The sequence below is a fragment of the Haematobia irritans genome, chromosome 5 (genome assembly GCF_050003625.1).
Source record: "Haematobia irritans isolate KBUSLIRL chromosome 5, ASM5000362v1, whole genome shotgun sequence".
In the NCBI taxonomy this organism is placed as follows: Eukaryota; Metazoa; Arthropoda; class Insecta; order Diptera; family Muscidae; genus Haematobia; species Haematobia irritans.
Window position 1 is genome coordinate 125055201 of NC_134401.1, and position 23637 is coordinate 125078837.

General features: G+C 37.3%; 1 protein-coding gene across 1 annotated transcript in view; it reads right to left on the reverse strand.

The window, feature by feature from the left end:
* Syn2 (Syntrophin-like 2) overlaps window positions 1-23637 on the reverse strand; it is a 277516-nt gene that overhangs the window by 19674 nt on the left and 234205 nt on the right. The window lies entirely within an intron of this gene.

Consider the following 23637-nt stretch of genomic DNA (forward strand, 5'->3'; position numbering starts at 1 on the left):
GTTTTTCCTCCACTGTCTTCTTATCATTACAGGATAGAGTTAACAGGTTGGCTGATAAGTCCCCGGTCTGACACATAGATGGCGTCGCTAGTATTAAATGCATATTATTTTTATATAGTGTCAATCTTCAAATGATTCGTGTCAAAATTTGACGTCTGCAAGTCAATTAGTTTGTGAGATAGAGCGTCTTTTGTGAAGAAACTTTTGTTATTGTGAAAAAATGGAAAAAAAGGAATTTAGTGTTTTGATAAAATACTGTTTTCTGAAGGGAAAATATACGGTGGAAGCAAAAACTTGGCTTGATAATGAGTTTCCGGACTCTGCCCCAGGGAAATCAATAATAATTGATTGGTATTCAAAATTCAAGCGTGGTGAAATGAGCACCGAGGACGGTGAACGCAGTGGACGCCCGAAAGAGGTGGTTACCGAGAAAACTTCAAAAAAATCCACAAAATGATTTTGAATGACCGTAAATGAAGTTGATCGAGATAGCAGAGGCCTTAAAGATATCAAAGGGCGTGTTGTTCATATCATTCATCAATATTTCGATATGCGGAAGCTCTGTGCAAAATGGGTGCCGCGTGAGCTCACATTTGACCAAAAACAACAACGTGTTGATGATTCTGAACGGTGTTTGCAGCTGTTAACTCGTAATACACCCGAGTTTTTCCGTCGATATGTGACAATGGATGAAACATGGCTCCATCACTACACTCCTGAGTCCAATCGACAGTCGGCTGAGTGGACAGCGACCGGTGAACCGTCTCCGAAGCGTGGAAAGACTCAAAAGTCCGCTGGCAAAGTAATGGCCTCTGTTTTTTGGGATGCGCATGGATTAATTTTTATCGATTATCTTGAGAAGGGAAAAACCATCAACAGTGACTAGTATATGGCGTTATTGGAGCGTTTGAAGGTCGAAATCGCGGCAAAACGGCCCCATATGAAGAAGAAAAAAGTGTTGTTCCACGAAGACGACGCATCGTGCCACAAGTCATTGAGAACGATGGCAAAAATTCATGAATTGGGCTTCGAATTGCTTCCCCACCCACCGTATTCTTCAGATCTGGCCCCCAGCGACTTTTTCTTGTTCTCAGACATCAAAAGCATGCTCGCAGGGAAAAAATTTGGCTGCAATGAAGAGGTGATCGCCGAAACTGAGGCCCATTTTGAGGCAAAACCGAAGGAGTACTACCAAAATGGTATAAAAAATTGGAAGGTCGTTGTGTTTTTCTTTGTTAGACCGGTGACTTATCAGCCAACCTGTTAAAATATGACGAACTATGGCGAAGACGCTGGGTTTCTTCCGTTGGTTGCGAGCAAACCAAGTTGATATGGGACGAAAAGAAACGTAGGAGCTGTGAAATTTTGATGTCGATTAACAGAGAAGAATTGCGCCCACTAATTAGTATCATAACAGGACATAACACACGGTGCCTGGATCCGAAAGTTACGGAGGACTCGTTCCACTTCCTGTGCCAGTGTCCAGCTTTATCCTTTAGAAGAAACAAGATACTGGGCTCTTTTTTCTTTCAGGCTCTCACTGATCTGCGGGAGTGCAGCTTAAGGTACATACTTGCATTCATGAGGGCCTCTGGTTGGTTGGAAGCTCTGGGACAAAGCGGACCGCATCGGAAGGAAGAATCACATCGAGGAATCACAATGGACCTATACTGGTCTAAGTGGACATCAATTTCAACACAAAAATTAATGTCATCCTCTACAACCTAAGCTAACCATATACAACCGTAAATTCGGCCGGGCTGAATCTTAAATGCCCACCACCATGAATCAAATATAATAGTTTCCTTTGAAAACTCTTCGTCGTTGCTGGTTACTTGATAATATATAGACAGATATTCTCCCAAGCAGATCAATTCAATCAGTACACTTCCCGAAGATAAATTTAAAGATTCTATCTATGAAGACTAAATCAGATTCTGGATTTATAAGAACCATTTTTATTTGAGTTTTAGAGGAGTCGTAAACATCTCAACATATGAAATCCGAAATCTGTAGATTTTTACCCCCAAAATCTGAAAATTTTACATTGTTTCAAAAAATTTTCATGATTAGTGCGCCTTTCATACCATCAAGAAGTGAAATTGGCCGTACCAGAAATCAAGGTTTATATACGACCAAGGACTTAAATCGGGAGATCAGTCTATAAGGGTGCTATGCCAAAAACATGCACCGATACACACCGAATTCAATACACCTAATTATGATTCTGTAAACCCTACAGAATCTAGACCTCAAATCGGAGGGCGGGTTTATAAGGGGGATGTATAAAAATCTCTACCGATACACAATATATTCGGAGCACCTATTTATGGTCCTAAAAATCCTCTAGATTTTAAATTTCAGGCAAATTGGATAAAAACTACGGTTTCTAGAAACTCAAGAAGTCAAATCGTGAGATCGGTCTATATGGGGTCTATAGCAACCCATACACCCCATTTTCGAAACACCTATTTATGGTCCTAAAATACCTCTGGACTTCCAATTTCAGACAAATTGTATAAAACCTACAGTTCCTAGAAGCCCAAGAAGTAAAATCGGGAGATAGGTTTTTATGGGAGCTAGACCAAAACATGACCCGATACACACCATTTTCGACACACCTATTTGTAGTCCTAAAAATAAGCCCAAGAAGTAAAATTAGGAGATCGGTATAAATAGGGGGGCTATACCAAACCATGGACCGATACACACCATTTTCGACACACCTATTTGTGGTCCTAAAATACCTCTAGATTTCAAATTTTAGGCAAATTGGATAGAAAATACACTTTCTAGACGCCCAAGAAGCAAAATCGGGAAATCGGTCCATATGGAGGCTATACCAAAACATGGACCGATGGGCACCATTTTCGGCACACCTTTTTATGGTCCAAAAATACCACTAAATTTCATATTTTAAGCAAATCGGATAGAAAATACAGATTTTACCAAGAAGTAAAATCGGGAGATCGGTCTATATGGGGGCTATATCAAAAGATGGACCGATAATCACAATTTTCGGCACATCTCTTTATTTTCCTAGAATACCTCTAGATTTCCAACTTCAGGCAAATTGGGTAAAAACTACGGTTTCTAGAAGCCTAAGAAGTAAAATCGGGAGATCGGTTTATATGGGGGCTATATCAAAACATGTACCGATAATCACCATTTTCGGCACATCTCTTTATTTTCCTAGAATACCTCTAGATTTCCAGTTTCAGGCAAATTGGGTAAAAAACACGGTTTCTAGACGCCCAAGAAGTAAAATCGGGAGATCGGTTTATATGGGGGCTATATCAAAACATGGACCGATAATAACCATTTTCGGCACATCTCTTTATTTGCCTAGAATACTTCTAGATTTCCAATTTCAGGCGAATTGAGTACACACTACGGATTCTAGAAGCCCAAGAAGTAAAATCGGGAGATCGGTTTATATGGGGGCTACATCAAAACATGGACCGATACTCACCATTTTCGGCACACCTCCTTAAGGTCCTAGAATACCTCTAGATTTAAAATTTCAGGTAAATTGGATTAAAACTATGGATTCTAGAAGCCCAAGAAGTAAAATCGGGAGATCGGTCTATATGGGGGTTATATCAAAACATGGACCGATAAACCCCATTTTTGGCACACCTCTTTATGGTCCTAGAATACCTCTAGATTTCCAATTTCAGGCAAATTGGAAGGAAAATATACTTTCTAGACGCCCAAGAAGCAAAATCGAGAAATCGGTCCATATGGGGGCTATACCAAAACATGGACTGATAGGCACCATTTTCGGTACACTTTTTGATGGTCCTAAAATACCTCTCCAATTTCAGGCAAATCAAATAAAAACTACGGTTTCTAGAGGCTCAAGACTCAAATTGGGAGATCGGTTTATATGGGAGCTATATCAAAACCTGGACCGATATAGCCCATCTTCGAACTTGGCCTGGGTGCAGACAATCTGTGCCAAATTGCAAGACGATAGCGCCATTATTGAAGATGGTAGCGTGATTACAACAGACAAAGAAACGGCCAGACGGACATGCTTATATCGTCTTACAATTTTTCACTGATCAAGAGTATATATACTTTATATAGTCGAAAATCGATATTTCAAACGGAATGACAAACTTATTATACCCCCATCCCCATTCTATGGTGGTGGGTATAAAAATATGAATTTTTGAAAATATTTGCGGTCAAACTTAAGAAAGCATTAAAATTGATAAAAAATTATTATAAAAATTATTTATTTGGTGAAATATCACAACATTTTTTAATTCACATCCAAAACACTGAATTCGCATCACACCTTATGAAGTGATGCAAATTCAGTACAACAGCTGTTGACATGGTGGGCATCCATCCTATGACAAGCTCTTGTTAAATTCATCGCATCTGCGCAAATTATGCACCACTTCCGAATCCAAAAAGAAAATCTGCACTACTGTTTTGACGACGCTTTTTTTCTGGGTAGCTTAACATTTAAATATTTCCCATATTTCTTTTATTAACTTTGTACTAAGTATCAGGTTATTAGCCGATTTAACAGTTGCACGTTTATGAACAAACAGCCCCAACAACTTTGAAAGACTTTAGATGGTATGCAAAATAGAGAAGAATTTCCTTAAAATTCGATTTTTTAATTTTAGTGTAGAGCTACTTTTTTCTTTGCGTGTATGATCCTGCCGTATCTGTCTTACCAAAAAAACAATCTCTTATGGATATACGTCTGGGTGTATTTAAGATAATTTTTACTCTCGAACACATTATGCCATATTGTAATTTTCCCTTATTACAATCGCATGCCATACGTTATGGCACTTAGACCTTAAAGATTGTATGGCATGATAGCTAAAATGCCACTACATTATTGTAAAAAAGCTATATGGGTAGCTAAACACCCACATGTCTACTTGTAACTTTCCTATCGGCCTACAAGGATAATAAGGAAGTGAAACAAAAACAAAGAACATGAAACAGCGCGAAATTTTCAAATCAAATTGAGTGCCTTAACATCACCAACGACAAGAATTTTACAACAGAACGCACTACAAGTAAAGTCAATGAACTGTTGTTGTTCGAATTTCCCTTTTTTGTTTTTTTTTTCGGAATTTTTATTCTTCGATATAATGGTTTGCTGGTATGTGTGAACATACACGGGAAATAATATTGTCGTGAGGCCAAAGATTTCATGTACCAAAAAATGGAATTCGAATTTTGCTTATCATACACTGACAAAAATATCTACGTGATATTAAAGCCTAAATTTTGGGATGTGAAATTGACAAAATATTGAGGAAAAATTTCTTTAAATTAATGAAATTTTAATTAAAATAAATTTTATATTCATTGGTTCAAAAAAGTTTTTCATTTAATTTAAGTTTGCGTCCCTCCATTCGCGTGTATTTGAACTAAAGCAAATTTTCCTTAAATTAAAGAAACACATTTTTGATTTAGAGAAATTGTCCTTAAATGAAATGAAATATTGAGACTTTAGATTTAAGATAAAAACGCTTCAAATATAGCCCAGCAAAAAAAGCGTCGCCAAAAAAGTAATGAAAACGTTCTTTTTGTATCCGGAAGTGGAGCAAAATTGACGCTGAAGCGATATATTTAACATGGGCTTGTTATAGGACGGAAGTCCTTCATTTCAACAGCCGGTGCACTGAATTTGCATCACTTCTTTAAGTGTGATCCGAATTCAATGGTTTGGATATGAATTAAAAAATTCTGTGATATTTTGTCAAATAAATAATTTTTATAATTTTTTATAATTTTCAATGGACTCTAACGCTTGTCTGAAACGTTTGAACTCAAATATTTTCAAAAATTCACAATTTTTCAGATTATTTTTAGCATTTTGGTCGATAATATTTTAATTAATTTGTACCATGTTATTAATTCTTAAACTGTTTTTACCAATTTGAAACAAAAAACAAGGTAAAATTGCTCATTAAAAATATAAAACAAGTATATACAATCGAATTAAGTGGGTTTGTGGTATCGTAAAACTTCTTAACATCGTTTTCTAAATTGTGAAATTGCCTAAAAATAATTACGAATCGATATGGACTTTTGCACGGTACGTAGAGAGCCAGAATTGAAATATGGGGGTCGCTTATATGTGGGCTATATACAATTATGAACTTGATATGGACCAATTTTTGTGTGATGATTGGGGATCGATTTATCTGAGGGCTATATACAACTATAGACCGATATGGACCTAGTTAGGCATGGTTGTTAACAGCCATATAACATACTAGCACAATGTACCAAATTTCAACTGACTCGGATGAATTTTGCTCCTCCAAGTGGCTCCAAAACTAAATCTCGGGATGGGTTTATATGGGGGCTATATATGATTATGGACTGATATGGACCACTTTTGGCATGGTTGTTAAATATGGTTAAACATGGTTGTTAAATAAATAAATTTCAACCAGATCGGATGAATTTTGCTTCTCCAAAAGGCAACGGAGGTCAAATCTGTGGATCGGTTTATATGGTGGTTATATGGTGGTTTATATGGTGGAATATATATGGACCGATGTGGACCAATTTTTGCATTAGACACCATATACTAACACCATGTACCAAATTTTAGCCGGGTCAGATGAAATTTGCTTCTCTTAGAGGCCTCGCAAGCCAAATTTGGGGGATCGGTTTATATGGGGACTACATATAATTACGGATCGATGTGGACCAATTTATGCATAGTTGCTACACCCTCAAAAAAATCGCTTCTTTAACATATGTTCCAAACATATTTTGCAGGAAGCACATATATTATTGGATACTGCCGAAACATTAATATGTTTGTTTTATGTGAACATATCATATGTTTGGAAGCATTTTGAGCCCAAAAATATCATATGCTTGGAAGAATGTTTCCCAAAGACGATTGTGCTCATTGCCTAACATACTCGTAATTTTCACTTCCTCGAAATATTTTAGTTCTTGGCACCTTTTTCTGTAATACAAATAATGTTGAAGAAATTATTCACTTTTATAATTTTTTTAAATTTTACCTTTCGCCTGCACGGAGAATCGAACCGAGGACTATACAGTTTGTAAGCCAACAAACTACCCACTGGACTACGTAGCTGTTATAGTCACCAGTAGATAATTATCGTTATAAGTTACACTTATATAGCATAGTTTGTAGCGCCCACGAGCCCACGCAAACATAACATTATTTAACAGAAACATACATTTGTTTGCCACGTGGACTCTCCCGTCAACTCTCCCGGTTTCCATCTCTATTTCTTTCTCTATACTCTCTCTGTCGCTTTGAATAAAATATCACAACATATGTATGTTTAGTCGAAATTTGTAAATTTATATATGTTTGCATTCACACATATGATTTTTATGAAACATTCATTTGCCAAACATAATATATTCTAACATATTAACATAGATGTCCCAAACATTTAGTGTTAGTTTAGGAACATTCCTTGTTTGCACTTAAATATATTGTGTTTTAAAATTGTGCCCGAAGCACATTTTGTTTATATCGGAACTTATGAAAAACATATTTTTCTAAGAGTGTAGAGACCATATACCAACACCATATACAAAATTTCAGCCGGATCGGATGAAATTTGCTTCTCTTAGATGCTCCGCAAGCCAAATCGGGGGATCGGTTTATATGGGGGCTATATATAATTATGGACCGATGTGGATCAATTTTTGCATGGTTGTTAGAGATCATATGCTGACACCATGTATGGTGGCTGTATATAATTATGGATCGATGTGGACCAATTTTTGCATAGTTGCTAGAGACCATATACCAACACCATATACAAAATTTCAGCCGGATCGGATGAAATTTGCTTCTCTTAGAGGCTCCGCAAGCCAAATCGGGGAATCGGTTTATATGGGGTCTATATATAATTATGGACCGATGTGGACCAATTTTTGCATGGTTGTCAGAGACCATATACTAACACCATGTACAAAATTTCAGCCGGATCGGATGAAATTTGCTTCTCTTATAGGCCTCGCAAGCCAAATTTGGGGGCTGTACGTAAAAGTGGACCGATATGGCCCATTTGCAATACCATTCGACCTACATCAATAACAACTACTTGTGCCAAGTTTCAAGTCGATAGCTTGTTTCGTTCGGAAGTTAGCGTGATTTCAACAGACGGACGGACGGACATGCTTAGATCGACTCAGAATTTCACCACGACCCAGAATATATATACTTTATGGGGTCTTAGAGCAATATTTCGATGTGTTACAAACGGAATGACAAAGTGGAGGGTATAAAAAGTCAAACTTACTCATTAAAAATATAAAAAAACATGTTATAAAAAATTGAATGAAAAGAACTTCCTGTGTAGTTAAAATAAAGAACATCAATGGGAGTACATCTTCTGGAAGTGATTTTAAAGTTGTGCCTTTGGAAGAACTTCCATTTGTTTTTTTGCTGGGAGGCTAATACTTATTTTGAGGATTTAGCATCTTTGGTTTAAAGTTTTTTTTTTTTTTTTTTTTTTTTTGAATAAAGAAAACATTTTTTACTTTGAAGTATCCACATCTTTGGCTCGGAATCAATACCAAAATCCTTAATAGGCTCTACACATTACACTCAAAATCCACATTTTTGAGATTTCAAATCTACTTTTTATAAGGCAAATGACAGTTGAAATCTAGTCAAAGTGGATTTTGGAACTGTAATGTGAATGAGGTATAAGAGAAGGTCAAATTCTTTGGATCCAAGTAAACTTTTTTCTGAGTGTAGAAGACACATTTCTCTGCTATATTTTTTTTTCCTTGTCGAAAAGTTGATACATTTTTCAATGATGTCACTTTGTCCTTATTGTTAGGTGATTCGACTTAAAAATGGGCATCTTTAAATGAGAGACACTTTTATTTGACTAAGGTTAAGTTGACTTTAATAATTCTGAAAAAGGCAAAATCTTTGGTAACGGGCATTATTTTTTTTGCAGTGTACCTCCAAATAGAAACTAAATACCAAACATCACCACACATATATATATGTGTATGTATTGAGTTGTTTGCCTACTGTTTTATCCAGGAAATTTCAAAGTGCCCCTGCATTTCCGTTTGGAATTTGCTATGACGTGTCGTTACTGTAATTCGTGTTCTTGCACTTTAAGCACATACATTTTTGGGTAAGACACAGTTCGTGTGAATTTTTGTACATAACAATTTCAATTCCATTAAAGTAATTTACATTACAGGGAAATAGCTTTTGCGTGAGGGTAAAATTTAATTTCTGCAAATATGCAGAGTTTTAATTTGAGCTGTTGCTCTTGGGATATGAGAATATTAAGTTGAGATGACATGTCTGGGCTGAATTTCGAATGTTCTTTACCATTGATAGAAAGCTCTGAGTCATAGATTTTTTCAATCGAAAGATCAGATTTATTATTACTCAGTAAGAAATATCCAAAAATTAAAGAACAGTGGAAAGAGTATGGATGTAGCAAACCAACTAAGATCCCAATCTGAGTCTGATAACACAAGGTCCTGGGAGGACACATGCAAGAAATTGAAAGACATCGCAAGGAAACACATAGGATACACAGATAAAAAAGAGCGAAAAGAGTGGATCTCAGACAAAACTTGGAAGCTTATTCAAGAAAGAAATGTCTTGAAACAAAAATCTACACAAAATTCACAATATAGGGAAAAGTACAAAAGTCGTAAAACTCATAAAGCGGTCAGCTCGCGCTGACAGGAGAAAATAAATTGAGACAATGGCCAAAGAAGCAGAAGCAGCGGCTGGTGCCAATAATATGAAAGAGTTATACAGAATAATTAGTCGTCTGACAAACCAGTCACTAAACCATACACAACCGGTAAAAGATATCGACGGAAAACTATTAACTAATGTAGAACAACAAATGAAGCGATGGAATGAACATTTTGAGGAAATAAGTAATATAACAGATGGAAATGACGACGCAAATTGTCAATACACGGAAGAAATTCATCACGAAGATGAATCTATCGACACCGAACCACTCACTATAGAAGAAATTACTCTGGCGATGAAGAAACTGAAAAAGAATAAAGCCCCAGGAGAAGACGGTATACCACCAGAATTACAACAAGTGGATGCAGTAATATCAGCAACAATAATACAACCACACGTACAAGATGCCTGGATGAACGAACTCCTCCCGGTTGATTGGACGAAAGGAACGATAATAAAGTTACCGAAAAAAGATGACTTAAAACTCTGCGACAACTGGCGGGGAATAACACTCCTTAATACAATCTATAAAATAATAGCAATAATAATAAACGATAGAGTACAAGTCATTGAAAAATTACTACGCGATGAACAAGCTGGTTTTTGCCCACATCGAAGCTGCGTAGACCAGACGAATACATTGAGAGTCATCATAGAGCAGTCAATAGAATGGAGATCCTCCCTATATCTAGTATTTGTTGACTTTCGCAAAGCTTTCGACTCCATCAAAAGACACGCAATTTGGGCGGCATTGAAGAGAAAACAGGTACCTCAGAAAATAATAAACATCATAAAAGCAATGTACAGCAATACAACATTGCAAGTCAAACATAGCGGAATGTTGAGCGAACCTTTCACGACGAACGCAGGGGTAAAACAAGGATATCCTCTAGCTCCACTCTTATTTGCAATAGTGCTCGACGACGTAATGGACAAGATCTGCACGAAAAAGAGAGAAATAGTATGGAACTTCCAACGCCATTTGGAAGACCTAGACTTTGCTGACGACATTTGTCTCATGTCACACAAGTTCTCCGGCATGCAAGACAAATTAAACGACCTCGTACTCCGAGCAAAAGAAGTAGGACTTGAAACAAATATAAAAAAGACGCAAGCCATGCGAATAAATAATACATTTGACAATCAATTAAAGATTGGCAACGAACCCCTAAAATATGTAAAATCTTTCTGCTATCTACGATGTTTCATGAGTGCAGATGGAGGAATAGAAGAGGATGTTAAGAATAGACTAAACAAAGCCAGGTCCGCATTTGGCCGTATGAATAAAACATGGAAATCGCCGCATTTATCTCTCCGAACGAAACTAAATATATTCAACGCGTGTGTCAAATCTATATTGCTATACGGAAGTGAAACTTGGTTGTTGTCAATATCAATCATGCAGACACTCCAAGTCTTCATAAATAAATGTCTGCGTATAATTTGCCGCATATTTTGGCCGAACAAAATATCAAATGTGGAATTGTGGAATTAAACGAACGAAGAACCCATTGAGCGCCAAATTACAATGAGAAAATGGAAATGGATAGCCCACACACTTAGAAAAGGTCCTAAGAGCATAGCCAAATCCGCCCTGGATTGGAATCCTCAAGGCTCCAGACGATCTGGCCGTCCTAGAAATACGTGGCGCAGAACTGTTGCACTAGAGTTAAGAAAACTTAATAAGTCATGGGAGGAAATTAAACAAATCAGTGGAAATAGAATACAATGGAATTCCCAAGTGGAATGAATAAAGAAAAAAAAAGAAATAACTTTTATGACTCAATACACAAGATCGCGTGGGTCATATCCCGCATCAAATATTGGATATGAGGAAGCAATATTGACCTAATATGGAAGATTATGCAACTTAAATTTTAGGACTCGGAATTTACGCAATTCTAAGGACAAATTTCTTTAAAATAATGACATTTTAATTAATGTTTATAATCCTTGCTTCAAAAATTTTTTTCATTAAATTTAGGACACAAATCTTGAAATTTTGCGTCCCTCTGTTGAAGTTGTAGATCTTTGAAGTAAGGCAAATGTTCCTTAAAATAAAGAAGCTACATTTTTAATTTAAAGAAATCGTCTTTAACTCAACTGACGTATTGTATTTTTAAATTTAAGAAAAAAACGCTTCAAATGTGGGCTAAGACTTATTTTAAGGATTTGCATCTTTGGTTTAAAGTTTTTTTTTTGTAGCAGGCATAATTTGGATAACCTAACCTATGCTCAAGACGTCAAATCGGGGATCGATTTATATGGAGGCTATATTTCAGTTTATATGAATCAAGCTGAGCTGTTTGCTGACAAAAAGCGAATTTGTGCAAAATTCCAGCACGATAGCTACATTATCGAACCCTGTAGTGTGTGTAAAGCGAACAATTGAACTTCCAAGACATAACTTCTAAGGCAATGCAAACGGTCTGAAAACGGCGTATTTCTGTCCTGTGACAAGCCCATGCAAAATTCATTGGAGATGTTCCAAATTTGAACTTTGTGGATCACAAGTTGGTGTCCAAACTACGCTTTTGGAAGATCTTTTTTTATGATATTCGATGAAACATGGATATAACATACATACGAAAGGCAAAAGAACAATCGACACCGTAGGCTGCAACCGGTGAACGCACTTCGAAGAAGACAAAAACTGTGCCATCGTAAAAGGGATCACAGAAATATACCATGCCCGTGTATTGAGCCCATACGACTCCAAGTTGAAAGCAAAAAAGAGTTTATGAAAAAAAATGTGCTTGTTCATCATGATAATATCTGGAGTCTCGGTCTGGGTAAATTAGCCTACGCATTTTTTCTTCATATACTGTAGCTTCCTGATATTTACCCGTTTAAATTCTCTTTTGATTGATATGTGATAACAATATCACAGCCAAGGAGACCTATTTCAAGAGCATCGATGGACAAAAATGTTACTACTACTACTGTGGTTTTCTTTAATATCGATCCAACATTATTTTCTATGTTCTGAAGACTTTTTTTCTCACCCGATCCCTTTACTTTGGGACTTTATGAGCGCCCTGAATCTATTTTATATCCACCATAATATGATGGTAATGGTGGTATAATAAGTTTATCATTTCGTTTGTAACACATCGAAATTTCTAACTATTAAGCCTTTCTAACCATTTCTGTCTCTTTCAATCACGCTACAACCTTTAATAATGAAGCTATGGTGCGGAAATATTGCATAAATAGGTGTTTTATGCCCATAAAAAGGCCAAATTTGGTACATATCAGTGAATGTTTCGATATAGCTCCAATATAGACCGATCTCTCCACACTCTCCAAGGGGTGCATTTTTCAGCGGATGCTCTTCAAATTTGGTACTCGATGTCAATGTCTTTTCTCTAACAAACTCGCAAAAATTAAACTTATATAGGGTGTCTAAATAAGCGGTGTTTTCAGCAGGATCTGCTGAATTTTGCTCCTCCAGGACGCTCCAGAAATGAAATCTGTGTCATCGGTTTATATGGTATATATATAACTATGGACCGATGTGAACCAATTTTCATTTGCTTGTTTTGTTAGGTTAGCTGCCACTATACCCGTATTTTCAGTCCGATCAGCTCAATCACAAGGTACCTCCGAGTCCGAACGGCGTTTCATTTTGCGGTGAAACCAGTTAGAGAAGCTTTGAAGATGATAATCTACAGCTGAAATATTTTTGGTGTTTGGTCGAAACTGGAATCGATCTCATGACCCATAGAATGCAACGCGGGCATGCTAATATTGCACCACTGTCAATGATATCACGTTTTAATCTGAGGGACGGTTTATATGGGGACTGTTTCTAAAAGTGGACCGATATTTATATTTATTATACCCTCCACCATAGGATGCGGGATATATTAACTTCGTCATTCCGTTTGTAACACATCGAAATATTGCCCTAAGACCCCATAAAGTATATATATTCTGGGTCGTGGTGAAATTCTGAGTTGATCTAAGCATGTCCGTCCGTCCGTTTGTTGAAATCACGCTAACTTCCGAACGAAACAAGCTATCGACTTGAAACTTGACACAAGTAGTTGTTATTGATGTAGGTCGGATAGTATTGCAAATGGGCTATATCGGTTCACTTTTATGTATAGCCCCCATATAAACGGACCCCCAGATTTGGCTTGCGGAGCATCTAAGAGAAGCATTTTTCACCCGATCTGGCTGAAATTTGGTACATGGTGTTGGTATATAGTCTCTACCAACCATGCAAAAATCGGTGCACATCGGTCCATAATTATATATAGCCCCCATATAAACCGATCCCCTGATTTGGCTTGCGGAGCCTCAAAGAGAAGCAAATTTCATCCGATCCGGCTGAAATTTGGTACATGTTGTTGGTATATGGTCTCTACCAACCATGCAAAAATCGGTCCACACCGGTTCGTAATTATATATAGCCCCCATATAAACCGATCTACACATTTGGCTTTCGGAGCCTCTAAGAGAAGCAAATTTCATCTGATCCGATTGGTGTTAGTATATGGTCTCTAACAACCATGCCAGAATTATGGGTCCATAATTATATATACCCCTTATATAAACCGATTTGACCTCCGGAGCCTCTTGGAGGAGCAAAATTCATCCGATCCGGTTGAAACTTAGTACTTCATGTAACTACCATGCAAAAATTAGTCCATATCGGTTCATAAATATATATAGCCCCCATATAAACCGATCCCCAGATTTGAAATCCGGAGCCTCTTGATGCAGCAAAATTCATCCGATCCGGTTGAAATTTGGTACATTTCGCTAGTGTATGGCCGATAACAACCATGCCAAAATTGGTCCGTATCGAGCTATATTATATATAGCCCCCATGTTAAGCTCAATGACAAGGGACCTCCTTTTTATAGCCGAGTCCGAACGGCGTTCCACATTGCAGTGAAACCACTTAGAGAAGTTTTGAAACCCTCATAAATGTCACCAGCATTACTGAGGTGGGATAATCCACCGCTGAAAAACTTTTTGGTGTTCGGTCGAAGCAGGAATCGAACCCACGACCTTGTGTATGCAAGGCGGGCATGCTAACCATTGCACCACGGTGGCTCCCTTTTATTTTTTGTATTGCCATAGAAAATTTTGTCAAAATTTTATTTCTATAGAAAATTTTGTCAACATTTTATGGATGTAGGAAATTTTGTTAAAATATAATTTCTATACAAAATTTTGTCAAAATATAATTTCTATACAACATTTTGTCAAAATTTCATTTCTATAGCAAATTTTGTCAGAATTTTATTTCTGTAGAAAATTTTGTCAAAATGTTATTTCTATAGTAAATTTATGAAGCATTTCATAGTTGGAGAGGAATATTTTGCAACATCTTCCAAAACATCAAGAATTCTACCAATCTACCAAACAGTAAAAAATTTTCCATTTTTGGTAGACTCGTATTCATAATTGTATATAGCCCCCATATAAAGCTGAGAGAGGTTTCAATTCTGGCTCTATAATTACCGCACAAAAGATCATATCGGCTCGTAATATATACGTATTTAATCGACCTTTCTTTTGTCTACTATATATCCCGCATGGACTAATTTACAATTTAGAAGATGATGTTAAGAAGTTTTAAGATGCCTTGCCATCGGCCGCAACCCAAGTAATTTAATTGTGAATGACCCTCTTTAGTAGATGGTGGAGGGTACATAAGATTCGTCCTGGCCGAACTTACGGCCGTATATACTAGTTTTTCTTTAGTTTATTTCTAAATTTTCTTACGAAAATTTCCTCAACCCCATGAATTTTTGTTTGTTACACTGCATTGGACATAAGTTCAATACTACCTAAGGCGGAAGAAAATCGACAATTCTCAAAAATAGTAAGAATGAAGTAGGGCTTAGTTAGGTTAGGTTAGGTTAGGTTAAAGTGGCAGCCCGATTAAGATTCAGGCTCACTTAGACTATTCAGTCCATTGTGATACCACATTAACTAAAAGTACCTATTACATATGGGCACTTCTAGTTTTAACCGCTGAACCTTCTTGATTATTTTTCTTTGTTGAACCAACCAGATTGTTCCAAAAACATTAGCAGACTGCTTAAGTTAACGTTTTCCAGATCCGCCAGTAATCTGAAGCTATATGCTCCTAAAAGTTGCTTGCGCTTTACACAAAATGCAGGACACTCACACAAGAGGTGTTTAATTGATTCTCTTTCCTCCGCATCATGACAGCTCATACAATAGTCATTACACTTCGCGCCAATAGTTTTTGCAAAATCTCCTATCAGGCAGCGACCCGTTATAGCAGATATCAGGAGTGATATCTGACGTCTCGAGAACATTAGCATATCTAGTGTGCGGTTTAAGTTGAAATGGGGCCATATTTGCTTGGTGTCGTTACAACCCTTGCAATTCTCCCATCGAACATTTGCCATCATAACAGCCTTCTCACGCAGCATGAGCTTGCAGGTAGCTAGGGGCATACCAACAAATTCTAGTTCCCCTGGAATATGTAAGGTAGTCCCTAGCCTTGCCAACTCATCCGCTTCGCAGTTCCCCGGTATGTTCCTATGGCCAGGCACCCATATTAGGTGAATATTGTACTGCTCAGCCATCTCATTGAGAGATTTGCGGCAATCGATGGCCGTTTTCGAGTTGAGGAACACAGAGTCCAAGGATTTTATTGCAGGTTGACTGTCTGAGTATATATTAATGCCCACATTTTTTGGAACATTACTTCTCAGCCAATTCGCCACCTCTCTTATTGCTAATATTTCAGCCTGAAAAACACTACAGTGATTAGGTAATCTTTTCGCTATTCGAAGTTCCCGATTTTTAGAATATACTCCGAAACCCACTTGTCCATCCAATTTGGAGCCATCAGTGTAGAAATCTATATATTCTTTATTCCCCGGGGTCTGTGTGCACCACGCCTCACTGTTGGGGATTAGAGTCTCAAACTTTTTGTCGAAAAGTGGACTCGCCAAAGTGTAATCCACTACGTTAGGCACATCTGACATTGTTTTTAGGACAGAACTGTGACCGTAACCTTTTTCCGACCACAGCGATAGTTCGCGCAACCGCACAGCCGTTGTTGCAGCTGACTGTTTGGCCAAAATGTCTAAAGGCAATAGATGCAGCATGACATTAAGGGAATTTGTTCCTGTCTTGCTGAATGCGCCTGAAATACACAAACACGCCATACGCTGAACTTTATCTAAACCAGTCGGTTTCTGAAGTGCCGGCCACCAGACTACAACACCATATAGCATTATAGGTCTAACCACTGCCGTGTATAGCCAATGCACAATTTTTGGTTTTAGTCCCCACTTTTTATACCCTCCACCATAGGATGGGGGGTATATTAACTTTGTCATTCCGTTTGTAACACATCGAAATATTGCTCTAAGACCCCATAAAGTATATATATTCTGGGTCGTGGTGAAATTCTGAGTCGATCTGAGCATGTCCGTCCGTCCGTCCGTCCGTCCGTCTGTTGAAATCACGCTAACTTCCGAACGAAACAAGCTATCGACTTGAAACTTGGCACAAGTAGTTGTTATTGATGTAGGTCGGATGGTATTGCAAATGGGCCATATCGGTCCACTTTTACGTATAGCCCCCATATAAACGGACCCCAAAATTTGGCTTGCGAGGCCTCAAAGAGAAGGAAATTTCATCCGATCCGGCTGAAATTTGGTACATGGTGTTAGTATATGGTCTCTAACAACCATGCAAAAATTGGTCCACATCGGTCCATAATTATATATAGCCCCCATATAAACCGATACCCCGATTTGGCTTGCGAGGCCTCTAAGAGAAGCAAATTTCATCCGATCCGGCTGAAATTTGGTACATGGTGTTAGTATATGGTCTCTAAGAACCATGCGAAAATTGGTCGACATCGGTCCATAATTATATATAGCCCCCATATAAACCGATCCCCCGATTTGGCTTGCGAGGCCTCCAAGAGAAGCAAATTTCATCCAATCTGGCTGAAATTTGGTACATGGTGTTAGTATATGGTCTCTAATAACCATGCACAAATTGGTTCACATCGGTCCATAATTATATATAGCCCCCATATAAACCGATCCCCCGATTTGGCTTGCGAGGCCTCTGAGAGAAGCAAATTTCATCCGATCCGGCTGAAATTTGGTGCGTGATGTTAGTATATGGTCTCTAACAACCATGCAAAAATTGGTCGATATCGGTTCATAATTATATATAGCCCCCATATAAACCGATCACCAGATTTGACCTCCGGAACCTCTCGGAAGACCAAAATTCATCTCATTTAGTTGAAATTTGGTACGTGGTGTTAATATATGGCCTCAAACTCCCATGCAAAAATTGGTCGATATCGGATGTTTTAATGAAACCTGGAGCGGAGTTGGTGGATGCTAGAACCTTCCGTAGTCTGGAAGCCTCGGACGTATTCTCAATACTGCTGCAGTAATCATTCCAAGAGTTATGCTGAGCATTTCTCAGTTCTCGCTTGTATCCTCTCAGATTCTTCTTGTAAGCGTCCCAGTCCTCAGAAGCTCTGGTGGACTTTGCCTTGTTAAAGAGCTTCCTGCAGGATTTCCTCATATTACTTAATTCCGTAGACCACCATGGTGGTCGATGTTTCCCCCTTGGCTTTCCTCTAGGGCATGCAGCTTTCAGTGAGATGTTGAAGGCCTTAGTAATCCGCTCCACTGCGTATTCGATATCTTGCACATTTCTCATATTTGTCTCTGTTATTTCCGGTATCATCATATTGAACGATTCCCTATACCTATTCCAGTCAGCTTTCCTAACATTTGGCGGAAATATGATCTTGGTGATATGAACATCAAATTTGAAACTGATGTAGCGATGATCTGAGAAGCTGTGTTCACTTAAAACCTGCCACTCAGATATCATTTCATTCAGTTCTTGCGAGGCCAAGGTGATGTCCAAAACCTCTTGCCTGTTTTTAGTGACAAAGGTTGGGACATCTCCCTTGTTGCAAACTACCAGATTAGTACGCAAAATAAACTCTATTAGCGACTCTCCCCTTGCATTAGTATCACTACTTCCCCATATACTATGATGTGCATTCGCATCGCATCCCATAATGAGTTTCGTCTTTGTTTTCCGTGACTCCTCCACTAAGGTCTTAACGGCATATGGAGGCATCTCCCTGTCATGTCCCATGTAGACCGAAGATACCCAATATTTGCATTTGGCTATTTCTAAACTGGCAACGACAGTGTCTGTATTGCACATTGAAGGAAGCAGAAACAAGTTGAGCTCGTTTTTAGCAATTATACAGGCTCGATTTACATCATTACCACTATACTGCAATAGTTTGAACCCCGGAGTACTTAATTCACATATTTTGTTTTTATAAACATATGGTTCTTGATTAAGAACTATATCTATGTCCCCTTTCATCAGGAGAACTTTTAAGGCAGCACATGCAGCCTTACAATGATGAAGATTTATCTGGAGGATCCGTAGGACCATCGAGATTTTCAACAACCGTCACATCAGCCGCTTCAATCGAGTCATCAAGAATGTCCTCTTCAGAGATATCGGTGACTCTCGCAATAACCATAGGTTCAACTTTGGTGAGTTCTGAGGCAGTAGAAGCCTCCTCACGCATACGGTATCTATCCATGTCTTCAAATGCCTTGGTATCCCCCTCGACTTCGCCAGAGGATCCGCTTACTTCTGATTCAGACAGAGGCTTGTCCATTTCTGAATCCTTTAGCTGATCGTTTTTATATACCTTCATTTGGATATAATGAAAGCCATAACATACACGGCCCTGGGACTTTGGGCTTAGTTAGTAGGGTAGTGATTTGGCGGCAATGAGATTTTTTCTATACTTTTAGTTCATCTTTGGCTTTATGAGAAGGAAGAATTTCGTAAATAATAGTTAAAATTCCAAAAATGTCACTAAAACTTTCTTTTGTTTTTAATAACGCATTATGGAAATAGTCAACAAATTGAAAACAATTTCTTCAATTCTCGCACGAGGTAGTTAATTTTTGTCCCATAAAACTGTTTACTTGTTTTTCAATGTTTCTTCGAGCAAAAAGAAAATTATGCTGTGATAATTAAGCATATTACTTTTCACCTTATCTATATCTTGAAAATTTAAATTCTTCTAAAGTAGTTCACCTCTCTAAAAATGCAGCGCAGGGAAAACCAACGAAAAATTCTATAGAAACTCTTTTGTGTACTATGTTATTCATTGCACTTGGATCATGTGTTGGAAATGTCTCACTATGTTATCGGTGTCGTATTGTAATCATATATGAATGAATCTATTCATTTGGCATTCGTTAATGTATAACCCCATCATAAAAACAGACAGAGACGCTACGGCAAATGAATGGGAAACTAACGAGTTCGTCTGCCTTCATGAAATGTTTCTTTATTTTCTGACTATAAAAGTACTATGCAGATCATTGGAAAAAAATCGTTACAGGGTATAATAGAAAATCTCCTATGAATAGAAAATAAAAACAAAAAACCTAGAGCAACAAAAAAAAAAACAAAATCCGGACGACACAAGGAATATTTGTTTTTAATTATTCATGTTCAACGTACTGACATGCGGAAATTTGCTAGAAATTATGTTGACATTTTTAAATTGTTCTAGAAATAACAAGTATATACGGCCATAAGTTCGGCCAGGCCGAATCTTATATACCATCCACCATGGATTGCATAGAAACTTCTACTGAAGATTATAATCCACTATCGAATTACATTGGTTGCGGTAACACTTGCCGATGGCAAGGTATCTTCAAAATTTTTAACACCGTCTTCCAAATTGTAAGTTAGTCCATAAACAAAAAAAAAAAATGCGATTAAATACGTATATAATTAAGTTTGACAAAAATTTCTATAGAAATAAAATTTGGCAAAATTTTCTATAGAAATAAAATTTTCTATAGAATAAAATTTTGACAAAATTTTCTATAGAAATAAAATTTTGACAAAATTTTCTATAGAAATAAAATTTTGACAAAATTTTCTATAGAAATAAAATTTTGACAAAATTTTCTATAGAAATAAAATTTTGACAAAATTTTCTATAGAAATAAAATTTTGAAATAAAATTTTCTATAGAATAAAATTTTGACAAAATTTTCTATAGAAATAAAATTTTGACAAAATTTTCTATAGAAATAAAATTTTGACAAAATTTTCTATAGAAATAAAATTTTGACAAAATTTTCTATAGAAATAAAATTTTGACAAAATTTTCTATAGAAATAAAATTTTGACAAAATTTTCTATAGAAATAAAATTTTGACAAATTTTTCAATAGAAATAAAGTTTTGACAAAATTTTCTATAGAAATAAAATTTTGACAAAATTTTCTATAGAAATAACATTTTGACAAAATTTTCTATAGAAATAAAAATTTGGTAGATTATTTTTGGCGATATGGACCAATTTTTGTGTGATTGGGGTCGACTATATATTTATAACTATAGACCGATATGGACCAATGTTGGCATGGTTGTTAGCGGACATATACTAGCACAATGTGCCAAATTTCAACCGAATCGGATGAAATTTGGTCCTCCAAGAGGTTCCGGAGGTCAAATCTGGGGATCGATTTATATGAGGGATACAAATAATTATGGACCGATATGGACCAATTTATGCATGGTTATTAGAGACCGTATACTCACACCACGTACCAAATTTCAACCGGATTGGGAGAATTTTGCTCCTCCAAGATGCACCGGAAGTCAAATCTGGGGATCGGTTTATATAGGGGCTATAATTTTTGCATGGTTGTTGGAGACCATATACCAACACTACATACTAAATTTCAACCGGATTGGATGAAACTTGCTTTTCTAAGAGGCTCCGCAAGCGAAATCTGAGGGTCGGTTTATATGGGGGCTATACGTAAAAGTGGTCCAATATGGCCCATTTGCAATACCATCCGACCTACGTCAATAACAACTACAACAGATAGATAGACGGACGGAAGGACGGACATACTTAGATCAACTCAGAATTTCACCACGACCCAGAATATATATATATATATACTTTATGGGGTCTTAGAGGAATATTTCGATGTGTTACAAACGGAATGACAAAGTTAATATACACCTATCCTATGGTGGAGGGTATAAAAATAGGGTGGTACATGCTATTAAAGGTAGTCGTAATAAGGCTTCGACCCGGTCGAATCGTACGGGGTCATCGGAAGTCAATACTACGATAAAAACATTGTCAAAAAAAAAGAAAGATTTTGGAACAGTGGGTTTTCAACATAGCTCCTCGATACCTTAAATGATTATTTTTAGAATTTTAATGTTTTTTGCATGTTTTTTTTAGGCTATCAAATTTATTGTGATTTACTTTGATCTTTCTCTTGTCAATGAGTGCTAAAACACACCCATTAAAATACTTTTGAATTTTGGCGCCAGGTTTCTCATCTCATGTCAGCTGACGTATCCCCAAGCCAGTGGTCGGTTCTTTAATTGGTTTTTTCGTTAACCGTTTTCACACAATTTGTCTTTGTTCCATGGTTGTAAATTGGCCCAGTTTCCATCTTGATAATCCACTTATATCACGAAAATTTTCGTGACGCGTGATTCGTGAGTCACGCTGATGGCAACTGCGTGAGTTTGGGTAAGCGTGATTAACAAACAAAATGTCGTGCGTGAGCGTGATTCACGAAAATAATTTCTTCGTGAGTGTGCGTGAGTGACGAACGGACATGAAACACTACCGAGTTGAATTCATTTACAATTTTAGTGACACCTGGGATGTTAAGAGTTTTATAACGATCTCGATTTTAATCATGCTCATGTCTTCAGACACGTCCCTGAGGTTAATTAATCATAAAATTATTCGTGAGTCACTATATTTTCCGCGAGTCACGGTATTTTTTTTTTGTGAGTCACGACATTTTTGTGCGTGAGTACAAAATTTCTTTTCGTGAGCGTGCCTGAGCCTGAGTTCTACCAAACAATATCGTGCGTGAGCAAGATTTTTCCGTCGGGAGTGTGCGTGAGTAAAATATTACTCATGTGCACACCTCTAGTTTCTATAATTATTAAAACGCTCATCTGACATTTGACAGATTTATTCCAGTGACCGTTCATTTTATTGTTTATAAAGCATTTTAATCTATGTATTTCATTCCGAAAGAAAGGTATTCGTGATGAATTCAAGCGTGATAGGGTGATTGCTATATATTTGCAACAAATGTTAAAAAATGAATTTGAACTATTTGAGCTTCACAGATAAATAATTACACCTTCGTTTGGCCAGCAGAGTGAAAGCGACGTCTATGGTACTGGTGTGGACTGCCGCAACGACCGATGGTCGATCTCCGCTTGTATTCATCAACATTGACCCTATGCCAATGTTGATGAATGCCGAATATTATCGGGAAAATATCTTAAAGACAGTATTGAAGTCATGGACAGATCATTTCTGCCACAGGCCATGGCCATTCCAGAAAGAACCACGCGTTATTTCTATCGCACAATGGCCACCAAATTCTCCGCATGTTAATGCGTTGGACATTTTCGCCTGGGGCATTTTGGAGAGTAAAATTAAGCATTAGCATTAACAATACCAACGTGTCGATATTCTTGAGATGATTCGTTTCACAGTGAATGGGCCGCAATATCGCATAACCACTTTCGTGCAGCGTGTGATGGCTTTGTTGGCCATAATTCGTACCACAATTATCCATTTCGAACAAACTGTATCAAAAATTTAGAGGTCTTTCCGACATTTTCAAAAATAAAATAAAAAAACAACAAGTACATACGGCCGTAAGTTCGGCCAGGCCGAATCTGTACTTGATATGGACCAATTTTTGTGTGATTGGGGATCGATTTATCGGAGGATATGGACCCAGTTAGGCATGGTTGTTAACCGCCATATACTAGCACAATGTACCAAATTTCAACTGACTC